The following is a 19,353-nucleotide window of genomic DNA, read 5'->3' as shown; positions in this document are numbered from 1 at the left end:
TGAGATATCACTTCACACCAGTCAGAATGGCCATCATAAACAAATCAACAAACAACAAGTGCTGGCGAGGCTATTTTCTTCTGTTATTTTTTTACTTCTTTCAATTTTCCAAATCTTCCTTACTAAGACTTAATAAAAGCCTCATCTATATTTTTAAATGAAAAAATTATATGCAAGAGGGATCAGCTCTATTGCAAATGGCCCAAAGAAGCTGAAATAAGATGTAAGGTACAATGAGACATATTTCCATTTAAAAACAAAGCCACTTATAGTCAGAATTTTTCAAAAATACAGTATCTTGATAGAAAGAAGATATAGCAGGCTTGCTGTTCCTAGAGATGCTGAGTTTGGAAGTGCTAAAATTTTGTTGTTCTATGTGGTCAAAATTATAATCTGAATAATCAACAGTATTAAAAATATAAACCAGGAAATAATAACCCAAGGACTAGGTGATTGATTAGTGTATTACTTCATACTAAGCCCTTTCAGTCTGCTCAAGGGGACTTATTTTATAAGTACTTTTACTAAAATATTTGCACAATGAATATATGAATGTATACATTTAGAACAGGCAAAGGTGACCGTGGATAATATATAGTTTTTGTAACAGCCTTTTTACAAAGTATTCATGGATAGCAAAGACTGTACTGAAAGAGGTCATACTCTTTTGTTTATTGAAGTTTCAGGTTCCTCCTGGCAGTTACATCTGAGCACAGAATAAGTGGTCCGTCCAGGAAATGTCATTTGGGCAAGACCTCTGCTCACACACTCTACCTCTCTGCCTCCACTCCAGGCTTGTGTAACCACCCCTCCCCCTCCCCTTTTTTTAAACTGGGAGTCCTATTGACTAATGTGAAAACTCCAAAAAATAAACAAACCAGGAATCATGTCACGTTTTAATCTTCCTATATTATATAATGCTTGAAATAATAGACACAAGCAAATGTTTATTAAATCTAACAGTTTGGCAAGTCTTTCTTTTGTTACCTAAGTATGGTCAGAAAGAGTGCCTTTGATTTCAAGTATAGACTAACAGCAGAGTTAATCTCTAAGGACTGCCATTGTTTGGTATTTTTTAGAGTTATTTTTCCTATCTATGAGTAAATACAAAGACCCATTGCTTCAGCCTTGAAGTCTTGTATTTAAAGCAAGAAGAGCAGTACGATTTTTCTTTTCAGGGTATAAATTTGTCAATTTTTGCCAAATGATAGGTACATAAATTGTCTTTATGGTATTTTTGTAGTTTCTCTTAAAACAGACATTATAACATAAGATAGATATAGACCTTCAACAAGAAAATTCTCAAAATACATCGTTACTGTAGAAAGAATCACCACTTTACTTCAAAAAAATGTAATTAGATTTATTACTCATTAAGCACTGTGATAATGGATGGCACAGTAACAAACAGTGGACAAAAGGCTGAAGTAAGAAATTTTGGTTAAGCTGTCCATGATTGTTAAGAAAAAGATGGTCAAATAAGAGTAACTTATTCATTATTCATAAGATCAACTTAGGAACATATTTAAAATACCAGTTTCTAGCCCACATGCCTGTAGATTCTTATTCCACAGATATGGTCTGGGGCCTGAAAATCTGTAGTTTAAAAAATGCCACCCAAAGTTCAGGTGCATAGCCAGGTATAGGAACTGTGGACTGCGTGCTAGGGATAGCAAGAGACTACAGAGCAGACTTTGTTGTCAACAATTTCTCAGTCAAGTGGCATGACTATGAATGCTTGATTTAGAACGATGAAAGCTGATGGTTACTGATCTATTTCAAGCAAGAAAGCAAAGCCTAAATGCAGGTAGTAGTAGTGGGAACAGAGAGTAAAGCAGATATTTGAAAGATATTTAATGGGTATATTTGACAGACAGGGTTGTTTCCTCCGAGAATTCTCTCCCTGGCTTATAGATAGTTGTCTTCCATCTATATCTTTATCTTTACATGGTCTTCCTCTGCATGTGTCTGTTTCAATCTCTTCTTTTTCTTCTTTTAATTTGTAAGTACAGTTTATATTCAGTATTATTTTGTATCAAGTCGTCATAATCTCTTATAAGGATACCAGTCATATTGGATTAGGGCTCACCCCAATGACCTCATTTAACCTTAATAACTTCTTTATAGACTAACTGCAACTACAGTCATATGCTGAGGTCTGGGGGTTTGGACTTCAACACAAGTATTTTGGGGGGACACAGCTCAGCCTGTGACATCTGAATAGTAAAAAAATTAAAGTGGACCAGGCAGATCCTTAACATAGCATAAAATGCTCCGTAACTGTTAAGTTCTTCCCTTGAATTGCAGTCTCTTCTTCTTTGATAAGGCTATGCAAAATCTTAAGTAGAAAGTAACTGGAAGATAATATTACATCCAGAAAGGCTTCTTGTTAGAATCACTCTAAATACCAGAAGTTTAATTGTCTAAGTGCTATTAGATCTAAACTTTATCATAAGAAATAATCTAAGGTAATCCTTTTTACTTTGACCTATCTCAGGAATAAATAAATCAGAGGGGAAAGGTACCTTCTGGTCAAGGCAGGGCTTCAGAAGAACTCACCCAGAGACTGATTCCAATTCACTTCCACTGTGATGAAAAGGCAATAAAGTTATTATTCATCCATTGCCTTCTATAACTATCAGCATGCAGGGAAACCATCTCAAAATTAAATTTTCTTTATAAAAGTGTACTTATCAAGACCTTTTTGGTTGCAAGTTACAGAAACAACTCAAATAAGTAAAGGCAATTTACTGGTTCATGGAGTCCCTAGAAAGTTTAATAACTAGAATTAAGTCCTAGAATCAGCCTTCTTTGGGATCCATCAGCCAATAAATTCCCACTTTGCCTGAGAGTGTGTTCTGTAATTCTAGTTTTAAAGATTTTATTTACTTTTAGAAAGAAGGGAAGGGAGGGAGAAAGAGAGGGAGAGAAACACTATCAATCTATTGCTTCTGGCATACCCCCAACTGGGGACCTGGCCTCCACCCTAGGCATCTGCCTTTAATAGGAATGGAACCAGTGACCTTTCAGTTCACAGGATGGAGCTCAGTCTACCGAACCACACAATCCAGGGCTGTAATTCCAGTTTTAAAATGACTAGGAGAGATTATGATAGAAACTATAAGGAGTTTTTATTTCACATTCACAAAATGGATAAAAAAATATGTAAAGTATGTGACAATATTAAGTGCTAACAAGAATGTAGCACTGTTGGAACGTTCATCTATACACTCCTGGTAAGGGTGTAAAATTGATTCTATGTATTACAGTTAGGAATTATCTAATAAACTTGAAATTCTTCATACCCTAGGACCTAGCTATTTCATATTCAAGCATATATTCTAGAGCAGTTTCTCAACATTGCACAATTGACATTTTAGTTCAGAAAATCCTTTGTTGTGAGGGCTGTCCTGTGTCTTACAGGATGTTTAGAGCACCCCTGGCCTCTGCCTACATGAAACCAGTAGCATTCCCCAAGTTATGAAACGAAAAATGTTTCCACACATTGACAAATAGAGCCTTGGCAGCAAAATAATTCTAGATTAAGAACCACTTGACTTAGAGAAATTTTTATACATAAATATTTCAACTTACATATGTCTAAAATGTTCATAGCAGTATCATGTATAGTAGCATGTGTAATGTGTAAAACCCTAAAACAACAACAACAACAAAACTGGAAGCAGCTCAAATATCCATCAGTGTTGAAGAAGACAAATAAATTATGTTTTAGAATGGAATACTATAAAACAGTATAAACTAATGAGTTATATTTATGTGCTGCAAATTTTTTAAACTTAGGAACTTAATGTTGAATGGAAAAGTTACAAATACATATATTTTTATTTACATATAATTGCAAACATGAAAACCAAACAACAGTATATTTAGGGAATTCAAATACATGAGATAAAATTACAAGGAAAAGAAAGGGATAGAGAAAATTTAGAGTCATGCTTAGCTTTGATTAAAGAAGGTTAAGGAATTTTAGAAGGACATACAGAGAATTTGAAAGGTCACAGAGAGTCGGGTATATATGATTTGTTACTTCTTATAACATATTAGCAATTTCATTTTTTAACTACTAAATATTAAAAAAACATTTTTCCTTTTAAAATGGGAAACAAGTATTTTTTTTTAACTTTAAACCATGTAAAACAGTTCAATGGCATGCCAGAAATTTATTTCATCATTTCGATTTGTATATTTGAACTTATGTAAAATGGTAATAAATCATTTCAGAAGCCACCTTTAGATACTGCTTAGGAAAGTTTGGAGGTTTAAAAAAAATTAATTAACCACTCATCAAGAAAGACATCTTATCTTCAAAACAACGGCTACTAACAGATAACACATTCAACCAATGGCTTTAAAAGCAGGACTATTTTATTTTATTTTATTTTATTTTATTTTTACTTGGATATCTAGTGGCAGTAATCAGTACATGGAGAGAATTCCCTCCTGTATAAAGCTCATCAATTGTTTTATGCTAATTAAAATGAATATTATTCTTGTGAAATGAACCAAAAAGTTTGTTTGAAACTGGAAATCCCAAAAGAGATCTATAATCTTCATGAACAAATGCATGCAATTTTAATTGAAGGAAAAAGAGAGCACTGTTTTTATCTTGCTTTCTTCAAAATCTTAAAAATAATCAATCTGTTGGGCAATTAATTATACATTGATATTATTATCATCTGACCTAAAAATTGGCATTGGATATATTGGAAAATGCTGTGGAATTTTAAAAGGTAAATCACAAAATGGCTATTGGCTACAGTTAACTCCAATATGGAATTTTTATCATTAATGAAATACGTAAACACATTTTTATTAATGTTCTCAGAAATAAAGTATATTATATTTTTGATTGACTGAGTACTGTGACAGTTCACAGAAATATGCACCCATTCTTTGCTCATTAAATACAGCCTGAATTGGGAATGAGAGGAAAGATCTATTTTGTTGACATGCAGGTTAATTACATTGAGAAATTAGCTTTATTTAAATAGTTGGCATATATTACTAATCTATTTTAAAATTTTGGTAATGCTGAAAACTTACTCTGTTTTAAAGTTCAGCTTTAATAGATACATGTCAATGAAATATATATATCTACATTTCAATTCAGTTTACTTAATAATTCAGAATTTAGGCTTTATGCTAAAATTTGCACATTTACAAATAAAAATAAAAAGTTTGAATGAGCAGATGTTTTGTTTATCCAATAATTTTTGCTCTTGGTTATGGAGAGGAGGAGGTTCTTTTTTTTTACTTGCTTTAAAAATGTCATAATATGTTAATTGTACTAAAGATGCTATAGAGTGGATACAAAAACAAATAAAATTATGAATTCTGATTGTCCAACGTATTAGATTAACATCTTGGCAGCATAAAATTATTAAAAATCTACATTTCCATATACAAATACGTGTATGAATTTGGCTCCACACTCTTTCAAAAAGGCTGATACTAGATTTTCTCTCATACATAATATGCAGTGTTACCTCATTCAAATCAAAGTGAGAAAATCCAGGTTAAATTTTTGGGTGCCTTTTAAAAATAAAGATATGGAAAGAATATTATCAAAACACACAATGCATAATCTCTCTTACACAATAAAATTTGGATGAGACTTCCAATATAAGTGAAATTTGCAAATGAATGAAATTTCCCCTTTTATTCATTAAAACCTTTTTCTTCCTAACAAGTCCAAATTGTACAATAATAAATAATTACCTTATTCTTTACATAGTAAATTTAAGGACATATCATTTTATCGCAAAATCCCACGGCTAGGGAAAAAATTTAGATTTTATCAAAAATCTTCCAATATAACTCTGATTTAACATATCAGAAATTTTAAACAAAGTATATGAAATATCTTACTCACAGTCATACAACTAGTCTCTGGTCCCTCAACTTTTTACTTCTGGGGAACAGATGCAAACAGCCTCTAGTTTTCAATGCGTTCTTCCCTTGTCCAAATTTTTGCAGCACCCCTTTTAGTTTTTGAGCTAGACAATCAGACAACTGACTAGTTCTGGAAGTGACGTTTTGGGAAGCATTAATGTGAATAGTATTAGGTACTTTATTTTTATTGTAACAATACATGTTTTCTCATTTGCGTTCGGTACTATCAGGTATAGAAAGGTGCTTGTTAAAGCACTTCCTCTCCTGTCCCCCCCGCACCCCCTCCCCAAGCCTCCGGTTTCCTCTAAAGTTATCAGCTTGTTTCCAATTAAGTTGCTGGACACATGAGATATAAGTACAATATATATTCTTATGGTAAATTTTCACCTTATAATACATTACTCTTGAGACGAAATCTTTCATCTCAAAAATATTCTATTAGTTGCACTATTTATGTTTACCATTAACTTTTTGGTTTATTAGCATTACTTAATGATTTGTTAACAATGTTTTAGTTTAAAAGTAATTATTGTGCTAACATTTCTTTATGCTTAGCTAGTTGTCTATTGTCTTTAAATTTCTTTTAAACTTGAATCTTAAAATAATTCTGTACATTAAAGTTACAGAGATGGCAATTGGTTATAGATGGGTAAATCATACAGTAGAATTTAAATCAAAGTTTTCTGTTATTATTAAGTAGTTTAATCTACTAATTTAAAGTGCGGGTTTATTTCAAAAGTTTTACTTTCATGTTTTTGGCTATTTCTAGCTAGACCTTTTTGTTCTTCTGAAAAAAGTTCATAAAATAACAAAGTTGAAGATCTTTTTATTTCAGTTTTTAAATGTTTATTTTTTCACATGTATATGCCTGAATTCTAGCAGTACTTTTGTATAGGAGTAAAATTAATTAAAGTAATAGCTTTACCCTCACTTTGAATCTTTCATGATTTTTTAAATTCAATTAATTTTTATTTTATATTTTTAATTTCTTCTGGGACTAGGTGAATGCTTTAAAAGTATATAAGATCATTTTGATTTTGAAATTGGTACAAAGAGGTATTTCCTCAATGTTGTATATACTCGTATTTTGCATACATATTTTGTGTATAATGTGTACTTTTTGCCCAAATTTTTGAGGGAAAAATAAGGATGTGCATTATACATGGATAGTACCTGAAATACCTTGTATCTGTTCTTGTGTTTTGTAATTATCTGTTATATAAAATTTCGTGTACCATAATATGTTAAAAATAAATGCTAAAATTCCTTTATAATATAAAAAATAAGTATCTAAATATAAATAAATACATAAATAATTAAAACGAAAGATATTTTTCCTGAAAATGTGGGCCAAAAACAAGGATGCATATTATACATGGCAAAATATGGTACATGTTTCATTAATAATAAATATACTGTTTTGAATAGCCTGTTACTTAAAAAATGATTTTGTTTTGATTATTAAGCTAATACATACTTAGTACATAAAATTCAGAGTGAAGAAGGAATTAAAACTATTAAATACATATATTCCTACTATTTTGTATGTTTTTCTGGATCTTTTTTTCTAACCCTGCAATATGATCCCAATAGTCTTTCCCCTCAATACACGAGCACACACATACACGCACAACATGTAATGTCTGTATTTGGTGCCCTGCTTTTTCACGTAACATAGCACTTTTGATGGTTGGTTTATTTCAAAGTGATTTTTTTCCTTACAGTGAGAAATTCCTTTATTATATAGAACATCTCTAAGAACCACTGGGGGAAAGGGACTTCATGGAGCACTCGCTGAGTAATACCATTTTACATTGACTTTTCCCGCTCAATAAGATACCGGGGAAAAGAAGGGCAAGGGTCGTCAAGAAGCAAGTATAAGGACTCCGAGACAAAGCCAAGGTGAGGAAGGATTTGAGGGTGAGAGGTGGGGGTGGGTGGGGCAGGGGATAGTGGTCGCGGGAAAATGGAGACAACTGTACTCGAACAATAGAAAAAAGGTTAATTTTATTGCTATTTGAATTGTAAATATATAATGGTTAAAAACTAAAATTAAATATTACCGTTTTAAGTCATAAAACATAAAGACAACAAAACTATTTGTTGAGATAAAATTATACAGTAGTTAACTTGCTTAGAAGATATGATACATGTTCTCAAATTCACAGGTGCTGCAAAGCCCTGGTCAAATATAAGTTACAATCAGTGTTTATGCAACAGTAAAAATTCCAAAAGATTCTTATTCACTCTCAATATATACCACATATATATTTTTTCTTTATGTGGTTTAGAACGTAAACCACATTTATTTCTATATGTGTGTATATTTTAAAATAAATTATCCCAGACGACAAAATGTTGAATATACTATGTTCAACTGCAATCCGCCAGAGAAAGCAAAACCTTATATTTCCTTTGAAGAGCCTCTAGCATACTTGGTGAGAATTTTGAAATGACTATAGTAGAGAATGCAACATCTATTGATTTTAAGAGTATAAGCTACCTTATAACTCTCAGGTCATTCAACACATTTAACAGTGATAGTCCACTTTTATTATAACAATTTCTTTTTTTCTCACTTGTGTTCAGCACTATCAAATATAGAAAGAACTCTTTACATACCATTCTGGGAAAGGTGAAATTTATCATTGTGCCATAGATACCCTGAAAAGCAAGGAAAATATTATTTATTATATCTCCATCCACAAGGATTCTAACTGCCATCAGCAGCAAAACAAAAATGAAGTAAATCTATTGCAGAAAACACAGATTAGTGTTCCAGGAAGTTTTGAATGTGTATTACATACCTTTGGACAGAGCTACTTTAGAATTAAGCAATTTTTGTGTTAAGTACTTTCAAAGTCAAGAATAAAACATTATATTCTCCACAAAAGAAATATTATAGAATGAAGAAAATATTGTCAATAGCTTTTGTTTCCCTTCTCCCCTTTAGCTCTTGAGTTTTGATACACATGGGACAGCTGTATAGTATGTAAAACTATAAAGGAAAATTGAGGGCCAGTCTACTCATTACATCTATTTACATGTAAGTTAATTTCCTGTTTAGAATCTTGAACTAAAAATCTGATGTAAAAGCTGAGAAACCAAATTAGGAGTCCTAGCTCCTACTTTTCCACACTAAATAAATGATAATAAAGAACAATCCATTTTTCTTATTATTTTCTGTTGATTATAAGCAAGGTTTTAATTGCATCACATAAGAATTAGAACAAAATTGTATTTTGAAATGGTATTTGTTGTTTATTTTTTTGTTTTTAAAATTTTAAATTAATACTTATTTTCACATCTAATAATTAATACAAAATAAGCTCAATAGTTTGGACATAAAGGAACATGTTAAGATTAAGAAAATACGCTTTTCTTGTATCTTGATAATTAATGATTTTAATTTATTGTCATTTTCTGTTTCTTTATTTTTCAAGTATGAAAAACTTATTTTAGAGAAAAACATACTGAGTTCATCTCCCTCTGCCAAAACTAGATGATAGCTAAGAAAATTTTAATAGATAACATACACAGAAAAGGGATATGTTTGAATTTTTCGATGATGACACTTCATATCCTTCAATATTATTTTCAGGTGAAGTATTTTGAATAAAAATTATAATGTGTTAATGTAATTTGAAATCATTATTTCCAAGAAAAATCATATTTCTTCAAATTAAAACTAGTGAAAATTTCAAACTACAAATATTGATGTTCACAAATTTACTGACTTTTTTTCTGGAGAATAAAATTAAGATTTAAAGTGCATCTTACTTAAGATTTTCACGTAGACAATATATTATTTTTTTAGATATTTTATAGAAATATTGAATAGTCAATGTGGAAGTCTGAAGTTCTGTAATATTTTAGAAATTCTCTCCATGGGTATAGTTTCTTTTAAGGAAACTTTCTCATAGTTAATCATAAATATTCATTTATTTCCAACTTTTATATTTATTGATTTTTTAATGAAAGATCCTTAATGAGGAAAAATTTACACTTAGAAATGCTTTATTGTATGTGGTTTTTATTCCTAAATAATTATTAATACAACTTTTGATATTACAACTCATATTTATAATTTCTAAATGGCTAAAAAAATTATCAAAGTATTTTTAAGCACCAGCTCCTGAAGAGGGCAGCACGTTCTAGATGTTATCGAATTCCAAGCTCAAATATGACAGCTTTGGCTTTAATACACATTTTTTAAAAACCAGAGGGAAAAAATTGGATATTTTTTATAGATGTCTACTCCCATGATACAATAAACCAGCAGAAATTTTAGGCAGCTGCAGACCAAGGTCAAAACTGTATTTGATTATTAAAAGAGAACACTCAAATTAGACACCTAAAGCAATGTATTTAGAAAGGATACAACAAAATACAAGTAAGAAGAGTTTCCATGAGATCTGTGTTTTATCTTAATACCTTAGCTAACTTTTTCTATTGGCAGTGCGCTGACTGTTAAAACTATTAAAGGGGTTAGATTTAATTATCTCACTTCTTGCACATTTCATCTCAATCGCTATGGCAACACTCAGTTGCCTCAGCAGCAATGCACACTTTAATCAGATATTTCCTCCTCATTTCTCTATGAGCCAAAACTGTGTAGTCAAATTTACAACCAAGTCCTGATGAATATGATAACGCTTCTTACAATTTAATGGGCAACTTGCCTCCACCCGCACATACAAATATTTTCAGGGAGGCTTGTATTTATTGGACAAGTATTAGACTTGATAGAAATATGTATTTGGACTTTCGTACTTTATTTTTTTTTCTTTTGTTATTTCTGTCACCTTTCCTCTATTAGAAGGTTTCTTTTTTTTCCAATTCAAACACACCCCAACAAGTCACTTCTATGGGTCATCTGACCTCAACAGGCAAGCAAATGAGTAAAGACAGCAACTTCCAACATTCAAAACCAAACCTCAATAAGCCTACTGAATTATTTACCTTCTACCTGAATATACATCAAAGAGGCTTTTTCTATTTCTTGAAAGCACTAAGAGAAAGTAGGATAATAAGTGAAGACGGGGCAAAACCTGATACAGGAGGGTTACTGTAGAGTATTAAACTTAAATGGAGGGCCAAACATGCAGATAACTTGGTCAAGCCTCAGTAATACCCTTGTAATGAAAAAAAAAGTCATGATGCATTAAATTGCTGATGTCACTTGGGTGAATACTAGCCATCTCCATTGTTGGACAAATTATCATATTAGCATTTTTCAAAAGACTAGGGAAGCTTTTGTGGGCATATAAGAAATATTTAAACTGTCTTTGAGTCTGATTTCAAGTGTTAGAAATTACATTTTCAAACAGTTTTTTGGAATTTTGCAAATAACACCTATATTTTAATTGATCCTATGTAATAAAAAATGTTTAAAGTGTAATTAAGAGGCAGTGATTTGACATCTTCCTAACAATTTTAGTGGCTGCTAAAATATATATTTAGATAGTAAGCGTTTTATCCTCAAGTGTGTAGTTCTCTGGTGAAAAATTTTATACCAGTGGCTAACTGTAATATTTAGCATATTTTTTTCAGTCACCATTTGGTAGTGTCTAGAAAAGTTTTCATTAATATAGGCAGCTTCAAAGATACTTTCTGTAGCTGGGTCTACCATATGATGTTTTAATAAAGGATTTCTAGATTGTATCTTATGTAACACAGATGACTAAATAGGGTATTCAATCAAAATTGAACCAAACATAAACTAAACATAAAAAAGATTATTTAAAATGCAGGTGTTATGTATTTTTTTTTAAGTTTAATTGAGCCAAGGAGTAACAGACTATGTTCAAAATGTGGTTATTGAAAAGCTGATTTCTCATTCATGTTGAAGTTTGGAAGCCATATAACTTTAGAAGCATTCTTATGTAAAGGAGACAGTAATGTTTTAGAAAACTAAGACAAATGGTAGAAGTCCAGAGACGTGGATTCCAGCTCTGTATGAAGAAAAGCTCAAAACAATTCAAAGTGTATAAACAATGGCACAAGGTACGAAGCAACAAGTTCCTTGGCTAGGCATACTCCATGAACTGTTCGCATATGAACTCTTTTATTTTCTGTTGCTTGAATTCTGGGACAAGATTATAAAAAATATAGTAGAATCACTCCACAAATTTAGGTCTGGAGTTAAGGTGAGTCACTTCTTAATGAATTTTTCAAGTACCAGTGTTTTATGTCGGTATGGAAACTTAGCCATGATCTGCAAACAGCACATTCAGCAGCAAGTTTGCAAATCCTACTCGGGAGAATTGTCTAAATGAGGAAACCAAACAGTTCTTAGTGAAGAGTTGTCTAAAACCTCCAAGGAAACACGTAAATTGGTCCTAACTGGCATTCTTTCAAGGGCCTCAGTAGATGCCAGGGAGTGCCTAGAGGAGAAGAATGAGTTCCCCTTTCTGTTTTGACTTGGCTCTTCTACCTAAAAGTGGAGTGCCTGCCAGAAAATGCAGGCACCACTGTCTATGTTAGATCGGTTCTCTGGATGAAAGGAAGATTTTGGCACTCTCCTCAAACTCTATATTCTCTTACGAAATATTAATTGTTCAATTAAGTGTCCCGAGTTTTTCTTCTGAGTCCATAGAAATTAGAAGATGAAGAGAAAATTGTGCATCATGTGGGAATGCTCATCTTCAGCAATTTTGTTGAGTAAGATAAAGTTGTAACCAATTTTAAGACTATATATATACGAGGAAATTGCTGATTCTTGAGTCAAAATAATGTGTACTTTTTGTGTGACACAAAGTTCAATAGAGTTCTGGTTTCTGTTAGTTAGAAATAGTATTTTTACTATGCTTGGTTTTGAAGTTTTCTTCTGTGACTTCATTCTCGAATCACATTGAAGGAACCAAGGGAAAGTCTTGCATAATATTGAACCTTAATTTACTCCATTGCTTTTGGAGCATGAGATCTTTTGAAGAATGGCTGTCTAGGAGAAGCATCTGTTTCTGTCTAAAGAATTGATGACTAGTTTCACAATAACAAGGAAAGCTAACTTTTACTCTCAAAGAATATGAGATATTATATACTTTGTTAACTATTTTATCTCACCTGCCCCTCCAGGTTAGATGTGTACACTAACTTATGTTGTTTAAAATTCCACCTGCTGAGATTTTGCTGGCAAATGGTCTTGAAATTTGTTTCCAAAATGCTCACCCACAAATGCTTTTACTAGCCAATTCCATTTGGTTGGCTGTGCTCCAACACAGTATCTGGCGAACACAAACATTAGCTAGAGAGAAACAGAAACTTCCATGGCACCCTGGAGGAACTTTTTGATCCAAGAGACACTACTAGTAAACTAAAGTGTCATTGCAAATTCATGAGCGTTTCCTTATGTCATGAATAGCAGCAGTAGCAGGAAAGGACTGTATTTTGTGCAATGGTTGTTCCATGTGTGCAAACCTAGTCCCCAACTTGAAATTAAAGACTGTCTTCAATCAATAAGTATTTATTTAGTGCCTACCATGTCTAAACCTAAGGAGTTAGAAGAAGAAAAATAGAGCTATTTTAAAATTCTGGTATTTGTTGAATGAACGAAGAATATCATTGCTGGTCTGTAAAAAGATTTGCAATGGTCTATGTGATTGTGAAATTGACATGAAACAATCAAGCACTCCATCTCTTGTGTTTGTCTTGTCTCTATCAGTTGACATGTTTAATCTATTTCATGTCACAGAAAGCTATATTTTAACATCACTTCCTTTATTTAAGTAGTTTGAACAACAACAGAAAGCACAAATTATGTATTCTTATCCAGTATTGTCTTGCACCCCTCCATCTACCGATTTCCACTTCTTGCCTGTGGAACCTCAGGTATATTTACTGAACCATTATCGCACTGACTGTGAACTTGATGAGGGCAGGGAAAGTCTACATTTTTGTTTGCATCCTGGCCAGTGCAACATGGCTGGGTAAACAATTGTAAGCATTCAGGAAATGATTATTCAATGAATAATGAATGAAATGGTTTTGATCTAAATGCAAGAAGTGTTTGGCAAGGTTAGCGTGGCTTGAAATGGCCTTTGTTTGGTGTAAGATATGGGACTTAGCAAGCGGGGAGGAATAACGGTATATGTCTAGTGGAGTTAACAACATGAGCAAAGGGATTGCTTTGGATGCAAAAATATTAATGAAAGTATTTAATTCTTCTTGATGGGACTGTAGGTTGTGTTAGGGGTTAGTGATTTTTGTTTGGTTTAGAATAATGGATGTTGTAGAACAGTGATTCTCAAACTTTAATTTGCATACCTGGGGATCTTGTTAAACTACAGACTTTAGTAGGTCTGGATTGAGTTGTGAGGTTTTCTATTTCTAACAAGTTCCCAGGTGATGTTGGTGTTGGTGATACTTTGAACTGCAAGACTATAGAATCCTTAAAGCTGAACAGAGTCATCTGGCTTTGATACAGCAGGCATTTATTTGAGAATGACTTTATGTTCTTAGACAGTTTTGGATGACGAAAACTGCATTTAGGAGTATTAGTATGTCAACTACATAAAAAGTATGCTAAAGAAGGGAGACTGTAGATATAGGAAAACCATCTGGAAGGCTGTCTTACACTTTATCTGAATATTTCACAGATTTGGTGCTTAATTACTTGTTGATTGATTAGTTTATGTGGACATGGTTAATTCAGAAGCACTTTCTCAGTGGAATAATTGTGGGTCCAGTGACTCTTTGAAAACAAGCCAAGTTTAGGTAAAACACATGGGGAATCCACGAATGTTCTTCACCTCCTTTCCATCTGGAAAAACCATATTCATTCTTAAAAAGACTTGAAGTGTTAGCTCTTCTGTTCTGTTCTTACAATAGAATTATAATTATGCCTTCAATGTATCTCTCAAAATCTTCTTTTATTAGATCACAATGATAATATTAATGATTAGCAATAGTTGTTCAGGTAGTGGGGGTTTTTAGTGTTTATTAGTAGTGCCAAGAAAATTGCTAAGTTTTATAACTAAATTCTTATAAGAATGTTGCGAGGAATACTGCTATTACCATCTCCATTTTTATAGACAAAAAGAGTACTTGTGTGCTTTAATATGGTGTCAGCTACATATAATAAATGTTTATTCCAAGAGTGATCAATCAACACATGTTCTAAGAAGTTGCTGATTTCTTGGTGTAGCTTCTATTTTTGCTTGATAGCTTGGTCTTTGTTCCTTGATCCCCCATAAGTATAATAATGGCTAAGAATTAGTGAGTGTTTCCTGTGTCCCATGTACTGGTTTAAGCGATTTACACATGTTGTTTCATTTAATGTTCATACAATCTTATGATTTGGGAGTTATTGCCCTTATTTTGCATATAAAGACAATGAGACACAAAGAGAATAAATAATTTGTTTAAATTTCCATAGGTGTAGGGCAAAAGTCTATTTTGAATGAACTGCAATGTGTTACTTATCTACTTTATCCTTAGTAGCATGGAACTCTGGGTGTTTTCTTAAGTGGACACTATAAATTTCTTCAAATCATATTTTTGAAAACTTAATATTCTAACAAATTAAGAAAGATTCTATAAAGTTCATGGAGATTTATTATTATTTCTGGGCTTCTATCAGCATACCATAATGCCTGACCCACAGAATTCCCTATGGGCTGGCAGACTTTTAGATATGAGTGAGGCAAAGTCTTTTTGATGAAAGGCCAGCAAATCTAAGATAACCTCGGCTCCCATATACTTCACCTCTCCAGTTGTATTCCAGATTCTTCATACCACAACTTAATTTCCTAGAAGAATAAAGAGTACCCCCAAATGGAAAGGCATATTCAAAAGATAGCATCCTTTAAACTTTCTTTGCCTTTAAGAAAGATAGTCAATCTCTGTGATTTTTTACTAGTAATAAGAAAAATAATGATGATCTTCTAGATATTTTAAGTGTCAGATATAACAAAAATTAATTCTTGATTGACCAACTAAAGATCAAATACAAGTGAAATATTTTAATGTATTCTACTACATTAGTTTAATATTCTAAATTGTTAACATTTAAATTACACACAGCCAAACTTGATATTGCAATATCATAATTTCTGAAATTACATACTTTCTTTTTTTAAACTCTAATTATTTATTTATTTTATAATTTTTATTGTTATTCTATCACAGTTGCCCCAATTTTTCCCCCTTTGCCCTCCTCCGCTAATCCCATCCTCCACCCCCACAATCAATCCCCACACTGTTGTCCATGTCCATGGGTCATTCATACATGGTTTTTGACTAGTCCCTTCCTCTTAGTTTCACCATTATCCCCCTCCTTCCTCCCCTCTGGTCACTGTCAGTCTGTTCCATATTTCCATGCCTATGGTTCTATTTTTTTCATTAGTTTATTTTGTTCATTAGTTTCCTCTTATAGGTGAGATCATATGGTATTTGCCTTTCACCAACTGGCTTATTTAACTTAGCATAATATTCTCCAGTTCCATTCATGCTGTCACAAGGTAGGAGTTCCTTATTCCTGCTGTATAGTATTCCATTGTGTAAATGTACCACAGTTTTTTGATCCACTCATACTGATGGGTTCTTAGATTTTTTCTGGCACTTGGCTATTGTAAATAGTGCCACTATTCACATGATCATATCAATAGATGCTGAAAATTCATTTGATAAAATCCAGCATCCATTTATGATAAAAAACATTCAGTAAAGTGGGAATTGAGGGAGCATACCTCAACAAAATAAAAGCCATATATGAGAAACCTACAGCCAATATTATACTCAGTGGACAAAAACTAAAAGCTTTTCCCTTAAGATCAGGAACAAGAAAAGGGTGTTTTCACCACTTTCATTCAACATAGTACTGGAAGTTCTAGTCACAGTGATCAGACAAGAAAAAGAAATAAAAGGCATCCAAATTGGAAAGGAGGAAGTAAAACTGTCAGTATTTGCAGAGGATGTAATGGTGTATACAGAAAATCCTATAATCTCCACCAAAAAACTACTCCACCTAATGAGTACATTTGGCAAAATAGCAGGATACAAAGTCAATATTCAGAAATCGAAGGCATTTTTGTACAACAACAATGAAATATCATAAAATTAAACTAGGAAAATATCCCATTCACTATAGCAACGAGAAAAATACAGTACCTGGGAATAAACTTAACCAAGAAGGTAAAAGATCTGTACTCAGAAAACTATAGAACAGTGAAGAAAGAAATTAAGGAAGACGCAAATAAATGGAAGCATATACTATGGTCATGGATTGGAAGAATTAACATCATTAAAATGTCCATACTACCCAACGCAATCTATAGATTCATGAAATTCTTATTAAAATGCTAATGACATATTTAACAGATATAGAACAAATATTTCAAAAATTTATATGGAACAAAAAATGACCCTGAATAGCCTCAGCAATCTTGAGAAGGAAGAACAAAGTAGGAGGGATCACAATTCCCCAAATCGACTATGCTACAAGGTCACTATAATCAAAAGAGCTTGGTACTGGCATAAGAACAGACACATTGATCAATGAAATTACATACTTTCATATTTCATTTTAAAGAAAATTATCCAATTTCCCTGAGTACACCAATATACTTTTGGGTAAATCCATCTTGATAGCACATTCAAGCCCCACTCCATAAATTTAGTTGCTGGTCTAATGTTGGCTGCATCTGTGGCACTCCCAGACATCTATAACATTGAATAGACTCAGTGATATCTGCAGCACAATCCTAGGATTCTCCTCATGCATGACTATTCTTGCTGGCATTCACTTTAAGTTTATGCAGCCAGGGAACATTGTAATCTATTATTTGGCAAGCTTTTTGAAAATAATTTTATTATATTGATGGATGTAAACTTAAAATGTTACCTGTCCACATATCAATTTTACCAGCTTTCTGTCCCTAGGGAGTATCATAATTTTCTGTTTTGATAATATTCATTGATATCTTAATACCTATTGTAGTTCTTTAGCTCCTTCTGCAAAAGTGTATAGCAAAGCCTTTAATATAAAACAAAAGGAAACAGAAAACCACCACTAAAGCCATAGTACCAAAACTCTAAGAGGTTTTGTTCTAATTGTAATGGACACAAAATATAATTGCTCTTTCTCATTATTTTTCCACTTTATTTTTAAAGGGGGATGAGGGAGACATATCTGCATTATATACCACATATTGTATTATAAAAATTTACTAAATATGAAAGACCTTTTAAATAAATTAACCTGAAAACTTTTTTAGGATTATGACAAAATTTCATGGAAGATATTGAATAGAAATTTTAAAATTATTTTCTTACTTCAAAACAATTTTAAGTTACAAAAATATTGCAACTACAGTGCAAATGATATTTTTCCTGAGTTATTTGAGTGTAATTTTCTAACATAATGACCTATTACTTCTGAATACTTTAACATATTTTTCCTAGAAACAAGGAAATTTTTCTTTACAACTGAAATACAACCATAAAAATCAGAAAATTGATACATCACTACCATATAATCTTCAGACTACATTAAAATTTTGCTACTTGTCTCAGTAATGTTCTTTATGGTAAAAGGATTTAGTTTAGAATCAAGCATTGGAGTTAGTTATTTATGCCCCTTTAATCTCTTTCAATCTGGAAGATTTCTTTAGTTTTTCCATGATTTTCATGGATTTGACATTTTGAAGATTACAAATTAGTTATTTTGTAATATGTTGCTTGTTTTAGGTTTGTCTTCTAATTACTCATTATTAGATTCACATTGTCTGTCTTCGGCAGGAAAATAGCAAAAATGACTCAGTATTCATCCCAATGCATCCTATCTTTTTGCACATTGCTTGGGATGTTAATATTAATCTCATGATCACTGTAATTTTGTTCTTTTCCCCCATTTTTGTAAGAATATTGTGGGAAGTACCTTAACTTTCAACTTATTTCTTTATATCAGTATGGACTCATGAATATCCATTTTATCCAAATAATAAATAGTTTATAGGTTATAGTTTATTCTTACCATTATTCACTTTGATGTTCAAATAGTTTCAGATATGGCCAGTGTACTTCCCCTTTATCTGACTTTTTCTTTCTTTGACATATCTTTGGCATTATTTGAGTATTTCATACTTTTGGCACAATAAGATATTCCAGGCTCATTTTCCATTTCATGCCTTAGCTCTGGAATCAGCTATTTTCCCAAGGAGTCCTGGGGACTTTTTGTTAAAAAGAGTGTTTAGAAACCAAAATTTGGCAGGCAATTGTGCCCATTGTTAGGGGGTGTCTCATCATTCTCAGGATCTATAACCAATGAAATACATGAATGAAAAAATTCATATAGCCATCTATGTCTATTATATATACATCAGGAGTTCACACTGGTATTTATGTCCAAACCAGTGCCACAGAATTCATTGTAGTTTATCTCTTTTCATATGTGTAACTACTTTCTCCAACAATAAAAACCTTATCTTCCAAGTACTTTAA

At 32.2% G+C, this 19,353-nt stretch overlaps 1 protein-coding gene across 1 annotated transcript in view; it reads right to left on the bottom strand.

Moving 5' to 3' along the window:
* Positions 1 to 19,353, bottom strand: part of ADGRL2 (adhesion G protein-coupled receptor L2) — a 486,253-nt gene that overhangs the window by 200,326 nt on the left and 266,574 nt on the right. The window contains exon 2 of the mRNA XM_054566900.1: positions 8,536 to 8,577. The gene's annotated coding sequence lies outside the window, so the exon portion shown is untranslated. The remainder of the gene's footprint in view (positions 1 to 8,535; positions 8,578 to 19,353) is intronic.

Source organism: Pteronotus mesoamericanus, unplaced genomic scaffold (assembly GCF_021234165.1).
Source record: "Pteronotus mesoamericanus isolate MK-2021 breed Mesoamerican mustached bat unplaced genomic scaffold, CSHL_Meso_final contig_181, whole genome shotgun sequence".
NCBI lineage: Eukaryota > Metazoa > Chordata > Mammalia > Chiroptera > Mormoopidae > Pteronotus > Pteronotus mesoamericanus.
Note: the sequence above shows the minus strand (reverse complement) of the source record. Positions and strands in the feature narration are given on the sequence as shown.